We start from the raw sequence: 17,196 nt of genomic DNA, 5'->3' as shown, positions 1-17,196 counted from the left end.
GAGTGTTGAAAGTGTGTGCATCTTATAAATGCACGCAGCTAATTATCTTCAATGATTTTAGCTGATTTGCTCACTTAATACACCGGTATGTCTTTTCTGGGTATACAGCATTGCAGAATTTTATTTCCTGAAGGTCATTTGATGACTTTATGTGGTTTTTTTTCTGTGTGTGTGCATTTTTAATAAGGTCCCATTTCTGAATCAAGGAAAAGAGCATTCAATGAGACAAAGGGTATTTACTGCATATCTAGGGATCTCCAGATTGGCAATTATATCATAATTGTTTTTAAATTCTAAAAAAGGGGGTGGAGTGGGGAGGTAAGAGATAATTAAGTCACATGAACAGGACCGAAATTGCATTTGCTCTCAGTTTTGTTGTGCACAATATCAGTTTAATTGAATCATCTGTAATTCTTCTCACTTACTTTTTTTCCAGCCTGCAGGAACGCACACAAGACATTATGAATGAGAGGGTGGCTGGCAAATTTCTTGAGAACAGTGATTCCAAGTATCCATAGGATTTGCCAGAAAACAGCAGACGAGATTATATATGTCCATGTGTGTGTGTGAGTGCACAAACGTGCCAGGGAGGGTGGAGAAGAGGGATGTCCTCTGGCAAATTTATGTCTGTCAGCTAGCGAACCTTGATTTCACTATTAATGTCATGGTTCACCGCACAGAAGCTTTCAGCGAGCATCAGCTGTGCTACACACACGCACACATGCACACACACACACGTATTTTTTTATATGTATATATATATACAGGCTGACTTCAGTCAAACCCGTCTGTCATATCCAATGAATCACCGAAACAATGGAATGGGCAGAGTCTCTCTTAACTCAATTAGCAAAGCATTTTTCGGTAATAATTGATTTGAGTAACACTTGTTTCTGTGTTTTTAAAAGAGAAAATCGTCATGATTTAACTGGCTTTGGCTAATGGAAAAGGCCCTTGCTGATGTGAAATCAAATCATGTTGCTTGCAGTTAACACTGGAATTACAGAAGAAAATTAGGGAAATAATAGCAGCACCTAATCCATAATCCTCCTAGTGCAAAATGAAGGATTCCAGCAAATATGGGAGCTTCCTGAACTGAAGCACCATCCCTAAAAAACTGCAGTGCTCACTCTTAAAGATATTTGCCCTAAGTTTTCTTTGTTACTGTTTTTGCTTTGGTGCTTACATCCCCAAAACATTTGCACAAATCCATACTAAATGGCCTTCATTAGAGCAGTATTTGGGTGACTCATAAACTTGATTAATTTATCTTGACATTGCCCTGAGAGACAGGCAAGCAAAATTCTCCTTTTACAGACTGAGTGTCCTGACCAAGGTAGTAATGTAGGTCTGTGGCAGAGGAGAGAAATTAATCTGGGTCTGTTGAGTCTCTTAATAGCCCTGTAACCACTGAACACTCTGTCCCTGTATCTTTTCATTACAACTCAGCTAAAGTGCATGTATTTGGCTTTGGACTGTGGCATTCTCTGTTCCCCAGACAGTAAGCAGGAACCCAATGATATATTTAAAATAAAAAGCGCATTTCTTTCCTTTCCCTTGAAGAGCGGTGAAGATTCAGGGAATATTTTTACTTCCCTATCTAAAACACTTCTACAAAAATTTTGTCAGTGATTGGATCATTTTGTTTTCTTTTTTATTTGGTGATAAAGACATGAGGCCAAATTTTGCTCTCCTTTACACCCAGATGAATTTACAATAACCCCACAGGTTTCAAGATTTGACCAGATTGAGCAATACACAAAGGAGAAGAGGTAATCGCTACCAGCTCTGCCAACCCCAGTGCCACAGGTGGATTAACATTGCTTCTGGCAATCCTAGAAAGCTGTGCAGAGCCAAAGTCCACACCACAAATAGCTTCTGGGACAAAGGCTTATTGTAAGTGACACCTTTAACGACCTGGCTATTTATAGGTTTCAAACCCAGAACGAACGATAGGTTCCTTGCCAGCTGCTCATACTTAGCATTGCTTAGCATATGGGGAGGGAGGAGGAGAATGTCTAAGCATATTTTCACCTTTAGACTCTGCTATCAGCCACTGAGCAAGGACTACCTGCTGAACAGACTGACGGTGAACAGAGGACGTGCAAAGCCTAGAAGCCTGCTAGGCGCACTGACATGCGTACCAACAAGCTGCATTTGGAAAACAAGAGATCCTGGAATGGGTTTCCAGTGGTGATAAGCACACCCAGTCCAACCTAGGTCCAATGTGCTCAGCTCCCAATTAGCCATCTAAAAGTTGCAGTCAGGTTATCAGAAGTGTTCGCTGCAAACAATCCCAACAAGATCAATTGAGTCTGCTGGATGCTGAATGATCTGCAGTACTAGGTTGCTTATTTAGGTGCCTAAATGCAAATTATCAAATGACAGGCTCTTTTGAAGTCGAGCCCTGTCAGTCTCATTCCCTAAACCCTTAAGGAAATGATTTGACATATCTTTAGTTGTAACAAGGGAGTGCGAGATGCAAAGAGTAAACTCACGAATGCTTCTGCATTCTAAACACGTTGAGGGTTGCAGAGATACATTGGGGTTTGATAGGTTGGAGTAAAACTACTGCTGTTCTCTTAAATCGATGTGCAGAAAATATTCCTCAGCTTTCTACACTAGCAAATATCCAGTTGTTTCATTAGACATGTCACAGGCTAGCAAAACCTCAAAAAGACGTTACTGCAAACACTCTTGGGCGAACCCATGAGATGGACAAAACTGGTCTTAGCAAGGAAAAACTACTGGAGTGAGCGGTAGTTAGAGAACAGCTGCAAAACAGGGCATTAAGTCAGCTCCATGGCAGTCAAAATGAACAAAGGCTTTTTGCTACACTCTAATACACACACATAATATGACTAGCTTTATTAGAGTCTTTTGAAATCACGACCCTTCTAATACAAGGCAACGTTGCTCGGTAAGCAACATAGACAAGAGCTCAAAAATCAAACAAGCATGCTTCTATGTCCTTCAACAGCAGCAAATAATTTGCCATTTTACTTAGCTTAATGAATTTTACAGTGCCTGGGAGAACAGAAATGATGGGTTTGAACTCAAGGATATATCCACAGATTCCACTTAGAAGGGGAGACACAGAGTAGTCTGTGTATTTCTATGTTTATGTACATGCATAAATGTATATATGCACAAACACATATATATTACATATGTGTGTGTGTGCGTATATATTTACATCAGGATCCAGGTTCTAAATTATGACAATACAATCACTCTCTAAAATTACAGTCATCAAAATGTATCAGAGGGTTATGAAAAAAAATAATAAAAGAAAGGAAATAAAGTCATTAGACCTGGTTACAGTGCTAGCTTGATCTAAATTAGATACCGCAAACAACCCTTAATCGCTTCAAATACTGAATAGCATTGTTCTTTTTAGCACAATATTTAATGAAGAACTGAAGTTTAAGTGGACCTGGCAAGATGATGGTGATAAGGTGAACAGTCATAGTGGGCAGGGTACATAGAACGTCAAAATAAAGTGAAATGGGAAAAGAAGTCAGCCATTAACAAGCTATGTTGATATTTGCTTTTGCCTTTTTTCTGCAGGCTGATGAAGATGCTGATACAGATCATTAATGCTCTTAAATTGTCATCACGTTAATGTCGGTAGTAGTGTATGAACTTGTTTGATCATATCATTGTAAAATGCTACTGAAGTATGCTGTACCTTTTTTTTTTTTTTCGGATGCCTGGTTTCATTCACCCTTGACCACCTTTGTTCTTTTCGTAAATCATGGCAAAGATGAATTGAGGGAGAATGAAACAAAGTCCAAAGACACACCTGCTGCATCAGATCCTTGAAGAGTGTCGAAGAGAACACTCGCAACAGGCCCTTAACTGCAAAAACCAACGAATACACCAAAGCCCCATAAATACCCCCTTGTTCCCCTTTTCTCTCTCTGAAACAGAAAGTGCTTCCTGAAAAAGCTTTTTCATCTGTGGTAACAGGGTTCCCGACAATTTAGAGGCTTTGCAGACTGCTGCAAACCCTCCAAATCTTGCCCAAGAAGAAAGAAAGGAAGAAGAAACGGAGAAGAAAAAGGAGTCAAGCCACTGGCTGCAGAGTACCTGGGGGTGGCACTGTGGCTGGAGCAGGAGCCCCTGACACATTCAGGGAGCCAAGGAGGCCAATTCCCGGCACATGAGAGTGGTTAAGGTCTGCAACAGGCTACACCTCTGCTCTAGGGCTGCTCCTGTGCTCCTGTAAACAGGGAGTCAGAGCTCCCTGGGTGAAAAAGAGCACGTTAGGGAGAGATGCTTCTAGCCATGGTGGCATGAGCATGATAGTCACCACAAGGGACAAGAGGGACAGCAGAGGACCACTGGGAAAAGCAGGCTGCAGACATGATGGAAGACAGACATGCTGAGAACCAAAGGGATTCTGCAAATTTTCCAGAGACCCAGAGAGCTACTCTGTTGACTGAAAGGACTCTGCCCACAAGACTTGTGGTGAGAAGTGGAGGTTGGTTTATATCCCCTTTTGGTTTCCCTTTTGGTTTCCAGTCCATCTCGTTTGCTTATGCCATTAAAAAAAAACAAAAACAAACAAACAAACAAAAAAAACCCATTTCATATATATTCTAATAAAACATGTTTTTTGAATATGAAATTCAAAGTTTTGAGAGTGCTTGCTTTAAACAGACAACCAGCAGATCCTGATTGACTTGAGCTCACTTCAGAGAGGCATTAGCTCAGTACTGAACTCGAGCTCACTTCAGAGAGGCATTAGCTCACTACTGAACTCACTATGTGTCTATTGGCTGCCATCAGCAGATGTATTTCACAGGTGTTTGGTTTTGCTCACCCACATCTAAGCAATTTCATGATTTAAAATCAAAGCTGATTGACTGAAACAAAAAGTTTGAAAAGGTCTCATTTTTCAAGCTTATTGTAGAAAAATACCTTGTCTTTCAGGAAGCAACTGGTAATATGCATAAATGATTTTCCCATTTCAGGAAAAGGTGAAATCTCAAAGTGCTAAGAATTGCTTTTGATGGTCTAGAACACATCCTTTCTAACTCCATACTCATTTGTAACTGTAACTGTAAAAGCCTTAATGAGTAAAGCATCATAATTTCCAATTTTAACCTTCTTATCCTCACCCCTGAGGTGAGAATGCAAAAAGAACATCAATTGGCTTCATCCAACGTCTAGGAATGCTTCTTGTCTACAATATGCTGTATTATGTTTCATGACCATATTCTTTCACCATCTTTGAGCTAAAAGGTGGTCACACTACCCTCAATAACCCTAGGAAAATCCATAATAAGACAAGCACCACTACAATCCAATCTAAGAAGCCCAGTAATACTGCACACCTGTATCTCAACTGTGGTTCCTCGCTCTGCTTGAATAAAGTGTTCATTACTTTAAAAAAAAAAAAAAGATTGCTATTCTTTTAGCACTTTCAGCATCTCTAGAAGTGCCATGTGTAGTATAACCCTAGAGTTTTAAAGAAGGTAAAGTACTGTCATAACTTCAAATATCCCATCAGAGGAACATCCAGTCATAACTCAGAACCCAGGTAATCCTTGCATGCAGCTCAGTGGGTAGACACCCTCATCATAAAATTCACCACCAGTGATGGTACTATCTGGTATTCAGCACAAAATTTTATGGGGTGTAGAAAACAAAATCTGAAGCAAAGACAGGTAGAAACAACACCAAATTTCTATTTTCGAATTACAGGTTCTTTCTAACTGGCTGTGGGGAAACAAGTGAAACTGGCTGGCTGGCAGTTCACAGTGGTTTAACCACTGCTTCATTACTAATATGGGATGCAGCAATTCTCCAGTATTATTTACTTCTGCTGCAGAATTTTGCATGCAAATCGTTTGTCTGAACGGTTATGTTCTTAAATTACTGTTACGATAACCACTCATTCTCCTTAAAACCTGATGCATTTTCCAAGTTTGCTCCTGACATCGCGCCCATGTGTCCATCCTTTAAGTTCATTACTCATTCTTGTGACGTTTCTTCTGCTGGCTAAGATTATCCCAGAGAGTTATTTGGCTATAAGAAAGCAAATGAACTTGAATGAGAGGTCAAATGTTAAGACTGACATAAGCTGTCTTGGGTAAATGACAAAATTCAACTTTATTTCTCCAGAAATAAGTAGTCACTGCACAGATAGAGCCACCTCATCCACCCCAGTCTACCTTAGAGCAGGGCACACCAGACCCTCACAGCAGTCAGGGAACTCGTTGCTTGGGCTCTACTTTCTTTCCTTGTCTCTTCTTCCCTTGAAGTTCAAGGTTTGCCAGGCTACAATAAAAAACACGTTGGGTCTGCTGGCTATGATACCCATAGTGGATCCTGAAAGTATGACCAAACATGAAAAAAATGAACCAAAAATTACAACTCTGTGGATGATGCTCTGAGGAAGGCAGAAAAATGGTTTGATTCCGATTGAGATACTCTTCTCTAGATAAATCCTTCTGTCTCTTTGAAGCAGCCAACGGCTAACTCGTAACATGCAAAAGCTCCCGATTGCAATGGAGCAAGGGCTTGATCCTTGGTCTGGCCAAGGTGGCTGAAGCAAAGCTGAAAGCCACCACACTTGGCAACCAAGCACATAATTCTCTCAGCCTTTCTGACTCAAGCTCAAACTGTTAATTTTAGAAAAGCAGAACCAAAAATCTTGCCCACACACAATTTTCAGCTGGAGCCAGCAGAAAAAGGTAAAGGAAAATAAAATGTCAAAACTCTTTGATGCATGTCTCTCAGTAAACATGTTTTGCTGTAATATCACTACTATTTCCAAAAGCTCTGAATTTAACTCTTCCAGCTACACCAAATTGACAGAAGAAATAATGGCCTTCCTCCTAAAGATTTATTCTTTAACCAGTGTAGTTGCTACCTTCTGTACACTCAGGAACAGTGTTCCCACTGTTGACAGTCAAAGAATGACTGTGCTATGTAATTGTTGTTTACATACACTGTTTCTCAGCAGAGGAATGGGAAATCTTCAGATTTAGAGAATCTGTGCGGATTATAGCATGTTATCTGTTTTCTGACCGACTGGCAGAAGATTATAATGGCTTGTAGCAATATAAAAGATGCAATCAAATAAATGAGGGCAAATGCTAGAATTAACTCCTTACACACCTTTAGCTTTTAGAAATCATTCATAAAACACTGAACACAACATTATCTGAACATATATATAGCCTCAGTATACTTTGTTGGCAGTGACAGGCGAGATCAATATTGGAGACCAAATGCCAACAGTAAAAGGGTATGTCAGTCAGTATTTCACTGACTAACTGCCCTTATCTGAAGCTCTCATGCTTCACTGGGTGAAAATACAGCAATTGATCTTAGTGTCACAGCTCAAATTCTTCATATATCAACTAGTTTTTTTCCCCCCTTTTCAGTTGAATTTCTGGGCCACTACTTATTTTTATGATCAATATTTCTATCACTCTCACATGAACTACACTTTTATTATATTAACCTTTAAGTACAATTTTTAACATATCTGTTTGGTGTAATGTCACATGTTTTAACTCAACATCTCTTTTACAAGTGTCAGAGCTACCACTGAAGTTCAGATTTCTTATAGCATTCATGGCAAAACTACTCTGATTAGTAGATAAATCTACCCGATGCAGCGCTCTTGAGGAGTTCTCCAGGGCTGTGGAGCTGTGCTTTCAAGGATTCAGTTTCCCTTTCCAGGAATTCACAGTTCAGCTGTAAAAATTCTTCTCAGAAGAAGAGTTTTGTTAGCAATTGAGCTGACTGCTTTACCTGAAAAAAATGTAAGTCTTGGAAATCAGCATGAGAAGAATCCATCCATGCAAATAGTCCTATGTTTGTAATTGCAAGAGATTGGCTGTTCTGCTAAACAATCCCGAGTACTCAGAGAGGGTTTAATGTATATAGCGTATATGGATCAGGTCCCTGGCTTGCTTTATCGTCTTGGCTGAGGCACTCGAGCTCTCTGAATTTCACTTTTCCTGTTTGCAAATTGGAGCTATGAAGGACAACGTACTTTCATTAGGTCCTTTGGATCTACAAATGAATGAAACCATATTCCAGAACTAGTAAATGTAATTCTCTGATCTACATTAAGTGCTCTGTGAGACTACTCATTCATAAACTAACTGAAGTTGAATGTTCTGAGATCTTTAAGTATAAAAGCATTAGATGGACAATAAAAAAAATATATATGTAAATGTAAAACATATTACTATCTTAGGGAATAAGTTTTAAACAAAGAATTTGAGGGAAATTATTAAAATACACAGTAAAACTCTCTCTCCCTCTCTGTTAGCATAATGTAAAGCTGTCTCACCGAGCTCATTTACTTGGCTTAGTGAAAATTACAGAATACTATTACTCATGTTATTAATGTCCATCTTGGAACTAATACAAACAAGGCAATTCCTTGATTATTTGATTAGCAGAGATAGACTCCTTCAGCTATGTGGGTTTTACTGATTCAGAGCCCTTTACAATCTTGCTTTAAGAACTATTAGAAACTAAAATCAGTGAGAGACACTAAGTAATGCAAAGACTATTTTATTTTATTTTTTTAATTATTATTATTTAAAGTTTCAGCATATTACGTTAGGACTATAATTTTAATACAAAAGTTGATGTCTCCCAAAGGAAATTGTTCTACCCCAAAATGTTTCATCAATTATTGCACTGCTCCGTCATTATCCAAATTGTCAAAGCAATTTCATTATAAATCCCACATAAAGTAGCACTAAGGGGTAATGGCAAAATGGCTTTGGTCCCTGTAGGACTATCTCAAGAAAAATAATTTCAGGCACAGAGGAAACAATGCTTTGTTCTTCTGCTGTGGGAGGGAAGTTTGTCTTTCTTGGCTATGGCTCCATGACAGAAAAAAACCACACAAATGGGGACTGCTTAACGCTGGGAAAACAGCACGCTATACACAAGTTAGTTCATTTAGGCATCCCACAACAAGAGTTTAATGATAACGGGATTGACTGGAGCTGGATATGTAAAAAGGCTTCATTTTTCAGATACAGAGAGCTCTTCAAGGGAAGAATGCAGTGGGAGGATGGAAGGGTAAAAGAGTGCGTGCCCACGCACCTGCATGCACAGACGGGTAGGACGGAGGCGCCTGTTTGTACATAAATAACCTCTCAGTTACAGTCAAAATTTTCCTCTAGCTGTCAAAAATTGTATATTTAGCATTAGTATATTGACTTTAGCTTTCTCCAAGGGAAGATAAAAAGGTATAAGGTTAGGGGATTTCTTTCATAGGAGAGAGAAGTAATGAAAATACCTTTTTTTTAATTAATTCTCAGAATTAAAATACTAATTCCACAGCATCCTTGTACATAGGTCAAAAGGAGAAAACGCATAGACCTTATTTATGCTTACACACTTCTTTTGGGGGGGAGAGGGGCAGAAAAGGGGGCAAAGTAAAAAGGAAATATAAATAAATAAAAGGGGAAGAAGCACTCTGCAGACCGTGAAATACTCACTCATAACTATACTATGCACCAGATAATATAATCCCTAGACAGCAAACAGTTCAGAAGAAACTTAAAATGTTTGGAATATACAAAGACAATAAGCGGTCGTGTTTCAACTGATGAACACGAAGAGAGTCAGTAAAGGGGTCGCTGCTTGGGGGAATCTTGGTTCTATTTCTGGCTCTTGTAGAAGGAAAATTACTTCACTTCCCTGTGCCACAACAGAAGAACATGAAAAATGACTACAGAACTGCATAAGGGAATTTTTGCGGCTTACTTAACATTTAATGAAGGGTTTGAGATTCTTGTGTGAACACCACCGCAGCAGCAACTAGTATTATTAAAACTGATTAAAGAACAATTTTTATATGGCTGAATTATATCCTTCATGCAACTATACTTACTATAGTTTATTCCAAAGATATCTACTGCCAAGTTTACAAGTGACTCCAGTTCACTCTTTTAAAATGTAAGATTTTTATTAAAATGCACTAATTAAATTTGCTAGATTTTAGGCCACTATTACCAGATATATATAAAAATTCATTTTATGGCAATGTTCCATGCTGGAGAAAGCCTCAAGATAAAATTAAATTTTAAGTGACTGGACCAATGAACACTAGATTCTTAAATGTGTTCTGCAATTCTGAAATCTCTGTGCCTTACCAATTCAGTCTCTCTGTGCTTCTGCTGTATTCATATGCCATGACAGAGACATAGGATTTAAACCTAAGATTAGGGATAGCACTGTATTCTAGATGTAAAATACATCATCATCAGTGGTGATATCAGTATACCAGGCTACCTCATCAGCAAGTATTACATAAATAGTAAAAATTAATGTGTAAATAGATCAGCTATAAAAATTAGTCTGCTTTTTTTTCTTCCCCTTCTATATAAAAAATACCTAATATGGAGAGTAGGAAGAACAGTCTTATTTGAGAAGGAAACTCTTAAATTTTCTTTTCTATTCTGTTGCCTGTCTTTGGCTGCCAGTAGAGGAAACATCAATGTCTTGAGCATATTGTCCCTCAGCCCCCTGTTTCTGGCAAAGACAGCACCACCCCAATCAAGAGAAGTATGCAAAAGCTCCCATGGTGTAAAGGACAGTGTGCCTACATCTTCAAGAGGACTGATAGAAACTTTTCTGTCTTCCACCCAAGGAAGACAGACATTTCATTTTGGCACAGATGTAGATTTAAAAACAAAAAAAACCCAAACAAAACAAGAACAAAAAAACCCAAAACACCTTCACCACCACCCCCCATTAAAAAAAAAAAAAAAAGACCAAAACCCTTCTTTACCCTAGTTGTGCTGTACAGTACAAGTTCCACGCACGTGCCACTGTGCGTGGAGAGTAATCTACATGCAGCCTCCCTTCTCTTTCAAGTTACTCTTCCTGTTTACAGCGAGAGAACAAGTATGAAACTAAACCCCAGATACAAATCTTTTTCTGGACTAGGATGTCAGAACCACATTCAACATTTTGCAAATTGACTTCAGTTCAGCTCTTGTTTTTTTGAGTCATTAGGACTTTCCCTTACTGTGCTCAAGACCTTGGTACTCATTATGGCTGGCTCTGCCATAGAGGAATAAAAAAATAAAAAAAAAAAAATAGAGCATTATAGCTATAGGGTCCATAAATGGGGAGCAGATTCCTCACTGGTGATAGAGGGTTACCATGGACCTGGTACTACACTATCACTTGGTCCACTCCAGACCACCATGGCTTCTATGTGGCTATGGATGCATTCCTGAGTCTCTCCAAAAGGTCCTCTGTCCGTTGCTCTGGAGCAGTTGAAAGCATCAGCCACTGGTGATCTCCATCATTTACAGCAGCCGAAGAGCACCCTGAGGAATACATTTTAAATGCTGGCTCCATTGAGGAAGAGAGGGGAAAAAAATAATTTATATCTAACCAGTTGACAGTGTTCGTCAAGATACTTTACCTCATCCCTAAAAGCACAATTTTAAATGAAAAAAAGTAACACATGCAGCAATTAGATACCAAGTAGCGTGTGGCAAGTCACTAGCCAAGAGCGGATTGCAGTGAACCAGGGAGAGAAAGGAAAGACAGATTACAAAATATCAATAAAACTAAGGTGACTGTCATTATTGATGGGATTAACTCTCTCAGCCCAACAGCAGCAGCAAAAGGGAAAGTTGATATTCTATTTACTGTCAACTTCCCATCTGTACTTGTCATACGAAATGGTTGCTTTGCCAACCTTTTTTTGCTGGAAAAAATATTTTGAAGAAGTAAGAAACAATACTTCAAAGGGAAAAAATCAATTCTGAGAGGGGTGAGGACAGGCCTCTGTCACAGGTGATAAGAAAAAGGACATTAAAAAAATCTAGATATTTATATCACATGACACAAAGCACTTTTATACAGACATGACCAATTTGAGTTATTTTATTGCACAGTTAAGGTGATGGCATATGTTATCATTTTTCCTGAAGAGCAGAAAAGATAGTTACGTTTTGGCCTGTGAAATATGCTATCACCAAGCGGGTTGGAAGGAACTGTATTCAATTTCTATAACCACATTTCATGAGTCTGCATTTCATGCACCCTAAGCAAAGGGCAAGCACATTGCAGTTGAAGGATTTCACTTCTCTGGTTACAGGTTTTCAAGTTTGTTGAAAAGAAGCCCATAATGCTGATGCTAACTTTTAGTCAAGGGGGGCATTGAAATCATTAAATTTCCTTTTTAAAACAAACAAGTTTAAAACCTACTCTCATGCTTATATCTAAGAATTCTGGAATACTGGAATGTGGAGAATACACTCTGTAAATCTATTTCTAAATGCAAAGCATGGAGAGGAAAAGAGAAATCCTTTTAATTAGTTCTTAACTTGCTTTTCGAGTAACACATATGCAGGGGTTTCAATTGTATTTTCTCTTATTGTTAGTACTTGTGAACACTTGTGGTTCATTGACTGAGCCTCATTACCTCTGGAGATTGTTTGTTCATCTGTTTGTCAGAATTTAATTACTGGAGCACAACCACTGATATAAGGATGTTCACGCAAGAGCCTAATTTTTTTCTCTTCTCCATCTACTGTTGGTAGCTTTATTTCTTCTCCAGAAAATTGCTCTTAATCAGCTTGTCACTGTGCAGAATAACACATTTCATAAGCAAAGGAGGGGTCTGTCACAGACACAAGTACTGTTTTGCAGTCATCTCTGAAAATCTACTTTCTCAACCAAATGGATGAAGAACTCAGCAACTCCCGACCTTCTTATTCAGAGGCAGAAAGGCAATGGCTCTGTTGCACTCACTGATTACAAACTCTGTTTTCCAGCTGCATCACTGAAGCAGAAACCCCCTGAAAAATGTAAAGCAACACTACAGGTGTCAGAAAGGAATGACAAGCTGACTTCTCGGAGGCAGAAGCAGTGCGCCAGATTGCCCACTTGCTCTTCATCAGTCATCTCTGCCCATAGTCCCCAAAGAAGACTCCTGACAAATTTAGGCCACAGGACACTTTCTGTGCAATTCTTGCATATCTCTACAAGCGCAAAGATGACTCTTGAGTATATCTCTGAATGATACACCTGTATCTGTATATTCAAATAACCAAAAAATCAAAGGCTTATGGCTTCACCTTTTTTCACTTAGGGAGAAAACCACAGGCTCACATTTCACCTAGCTGTCACACAGCTTGAGTTATTACCTGTACCTATATATCACAAAAAAGAGGGCAAAATGTGTAAGATCCTGCATAACATGTTTCAACTAATGAAATGTCTTAAAGGCCTGAATTTCCAGATCTTAGACAAAGTACAAATTTTTATCCAATACCTTGAAAAACTATTTTCAAATAAGCCTTTCTTCATAAGCATGCAATAAAAAAAAAATGTATTGTATTAACTTTTTCCCCTTAAAGATCCTCAACTAACAAAACCCTCTAAATTTTGAAAGAAATCAACCTATGGAACATTAATGATATTTCAGTAAGACAAAACCATTCTTTAGCCACAATTCTGACTGTCTTCTAGGTAGGAAGATCTATTTTTACCATTTGTTAACACACATTCAAGCTTAACATAGGAAAGTCAGAGACCGTATTAACACATGTCAACAGGGCAAAGTGAACATTTTGGTTTCCAGAGACACTACAGTTTATTCTATATTTTCTTTAGCATTTACTGTGGAAACATATCTCTCTCAAACTGAATCCAAACCAGTGTCTTGCCCCTATTTTACAATCGCTATAAATGAGAATGGTCTCCTAGTATTGCTGTTTTAATGGCACTACTTAGCAGCATTCAAGGGTGTAGAGTAGGACTCAAGAGGCTAAGAATCCTATTTGAATGCATAATAAAGAAGCATCTGAAGTTTTACTAGGTTTATTAAATTGTTTATGGCTATTTTGATAGTAGCTGTTAAATTAATCATCCTAAAAAAAAAAAAAAAAAAAAAAAGGAAAAGAATAGGTAACACTGGCTATTATCACAATTTTAATATGAGTCTAATAATAATGCTATGCTTTATTTTAAAAGCTCTGATTCTTGAAGTCCTATTTCTATGGGTATCTTGGCTTTCATTTTCTTACAAAATGCCCGTTGAATAAAGCTTGCAGTGACGCGAATTGTTAAGGTTCATATATCAATAGGTAACTAAAAAGGATGCAACTATTTTTTTAAAAATCTCACTTTTTAAGCCTCTGAAAATCTTGCAAAGGCCAAACCATGAATTTCAGAGTGGCTACACTGACATCACCACTTCAAAGCTTTCTTTTCTCCCCATATATCTAGACTACAAAAATTAATTTCCTGAATCTTCTGAGTCATTTCATTTAACAATTTAAGAAGACAAACAATACAGACAGCGCTTCCACTGCCCGCTGCGGCGAGTAAAACTGTGCAGATAAACAAAACAATTATCAGGGCATGCAGGAGGGATAGATTCGAAGAGCTGCTTTTACTAGTTTGTTAAAAACACAATCAAATTAATGACCAAGTAGCTGTCTGCACTACCTGGACTCGCTGGATGCAAGGTCATCCTCTGCAACTGGCCGGGCTGATCGATTCCCCCTTCTCCCGGTGCAGAGCAAAGGACACACAGCACACACCTTGTGTGGGCATGGGGGAGAGAGCGAGTGGGAAGGGGATGTCTCCGGGTTATCTCGGATTTATCTTACACAGAATTTATCACAGAATCAGTACCGCTATGGACCGGCAAAGAAAGGCTCGTTGCAATAGCACAGATACGTCCGTCCGCTCTCTCAGAGGGTTTTTTTCAGGGCTCATTTGTTGTCTTAATAATTCAACCCACATATTTGTGTTTCTTCCAAAACAAAATGATATAAACTGGAAACATTTTTGAAAATTCTCATCCACAGCTAATTACTGATGCTGAGGATTAACATTCTGTGGCACTTCAGCTTTAGTTACTTTCCTTAATTAATGTCATATTTGCAAAGATCTATAAAAACACTGTTTAGGTAAATGATGTGCACTCATTAACTATTTAAAGCCTGTGACTATTTTTTTTAAGTATTTGGAATGCCTCCTGCAATTCCTACAAATAACCTTTAAAGCCTCAAGGGATCTGTAGGTGCTTAACAGAAATGCCCAAATTTCATTAACTGTTAGGACAAAAGGGTGGTTGTGTCAGGCATGTTGAGAGCCCTTAAAAAAACCCACATAACACGCATGTATTTCTAAATACTTACAAAATTTGATCCTTGCATGCAAAGAAAAAACTTCTGCTGTGCTACACAGTAACAACATCTAAGTTGCACCATGCAGTAACAACATCTAAGCTGTTATTAATAGGACTGTGTGACTAAGGGTGGTTTCCTTGCTCTGGGTAGGCAGACAAACCATCTCTGATGCTCTTTTCCTGTACCACAGAGCACAGTCCATAAACTGAAGACATCTTTTTTCTGGGCATCTTTTTGTAAATTATGCAACACAGAGCAGCATATTTAGTGACAGAGGATTTTCTAAAAGCTGAGGCATAAAGACATTGCTATCACAATAAAGTAAGATGTATTTTTTGAAGACTACCTACCTATTTACAGTCCTAGGGTAGGCTCGGCTGTTACAGTTTTAGCACATGTCAGTAAGCCAGATAAACCACAGGAAACCCTCAGTATTTGTCCTGGCCTGTTCAACTTAAAAAAAATGTCAACATTTCAGTAAATACTTTTCTTGAGAGGGTTAACAACTGGTATCGTTATGGTCCCATCAAGGCTAAGATGTCATTAAGTCTCTACTTCCTTGGGATTTGTACTGCAACCCACCTTTTTTGGCCATTTTTTTTTTCTAGAAGTGCATTTTTACCACTGCCACAGCAGACAGTGCTGCTACAATAGTTGGGGGACACGCAAAGGGAGAGGCTGTGCCGGGCACGAGGAAGGAGGTGACAAACCCCAGCTGGGAACGGTGCCGTCAAGCAGCCTGGTTTTGAAGGCTGCGACGACATCGGCTGCATTTGGGTCACGGAGCCGGAGAGCGACCACAGGTCCGTGATGCACACGTCAGCATCGCAAACCTGAGCGATGGGTTGCATGGGGCGCGTGCTCAACTCGAACGCCAGACTGTACAACAAGCTGCTTTTATTTTTGAGGTTTTCAGGAGGAAAAGCTGTGTGTGCTTCCCACCTCTCCCTGGGACAGGGGACGTACACAGAGGAAGGAAGTCACGCTAGACAGGTCCCTCGGTCTCCTCAAATTTCTGCCTCATTGCAATGGCAAACAAAAGGCTGCTACTGGTTGGCAAAGCAGCAACTATTTTGAAGACAAAATTTTAGGGCCAAATTCTCAGTCTAGATCAACTGTAACACCAAGAGTAAACCCACTTAACCTATGCTACCACCAAAGACAAAGAACATCTTCAACAGATTAGAAACATCTTTTAGGATAGCTTGTAAAATAAGCATCACAGCAGGATGGCTTGGGAAACAGGAGTCATGTGCCTCTGTTGTCTTCTCCTCCAACTTACTGGAACTCACTTTGTTCGCCTGAGGCTCCACCACCGCAGCAGCTGGTTTCTGCGGAGGAGCTCAGGTATCGCTAGCAGTGTGGTTGTGGTAACTCCGATCGGGAAAAAAAGCTTCTCAGCTTTCTGAGAGCAATTTGCCATGCGTGCCAGCCCTTGTGTCACTAAGTACCTGTCTGCTCTTCCCAACCGGCCGGTTACAAACCATTTAGAAACCAGTCAACGCCAGAGGGCTGCAATCAGCTTCCCCTTCCATCCCTTAATGCCCTATTCTGACTGTACACCAAGCTTCATCCCACAGCAAGGGCATGTCCTATGTAGTATATGTTGCAAAGTGCATCCTATGGAGATTGCAAAAAGCAATAGCAACAAAACCAATTCTGGTGAGAAAAATTAATCGCATGCATATTTGGAGGACTGGGTCCCACACAGTATAAGCTGTAGCTAAAAATGAAAGAAAATTAGTGAAAATATGAATTAATATAAGCATGCATAATTAAGAACAAGCACACTGTCATAATTTTCAGCCTTTGGAATATGTGGAAAATATTCTGTAGAGAATGGGACAATTTAGCACATCATTTGCAATATTAAATGCTTTCCTTAATAGAAACAAAGGAACAGTAATCACACTGAAAGCTATTTTAAAAGAAAGCAGAGCTTGTGCCTGACCCAAGAAAGCAGGTAGACCTCCACTGCCTGTTAATCAAAGAGAACTGAATGAGAAAAAAGATAACGATAGGAATAAAGGATAGATACAGT

General features: G+C 39.1%; 1 protein-coding gene across 11 annotated transcripts in view; it reads right to left on the bottom strand.

The window, feature by feature from the left end:
• Positions 1-17,196, bottom strand: part of CELF2 (CUGBP Elav-like family member 2) — a 379,996-nt gene that overhangs the window by 172,317 nt on the left and 190,483 nt on the right. The window contains exon 1 of one of the 11 annotated variants that reach the window (XM_041123927.1): positions 10,784-10,804. The exons of the other annotated variants lie outside the window; for them this stretch is intronic. The gene's annotated coding sequence lies outside the window, so the exon portion shown is untranslated. Of the gene's footprint in view, positions 1-10,783; positions 10,805-17,196 lie in introns of those variants that run through there. 11 annotated transcript variants of the gene reach the window in all.

Source organism: Aquila chrysaetos, chromosome 5, assembly GCF_900496995.4.
Source record: "Aquila chrysaetos chrysaetos chromosome 5, bAquChr1.4, whole genome shotgun sequence".
In the NCBI taxonomy this organism is placed as follows: domain Eukaryota; kingdom Metazoa; phylum Chordata; class Aves; order Accipitriformes; family Accipitridae; genus Aquila; species Aquila chrysaetos.
The sequence above is the reverse complement of the archived record's forward strand: the minus strand, read 5'-3'. Positions and strand labels throughout refer to the sequence as shown.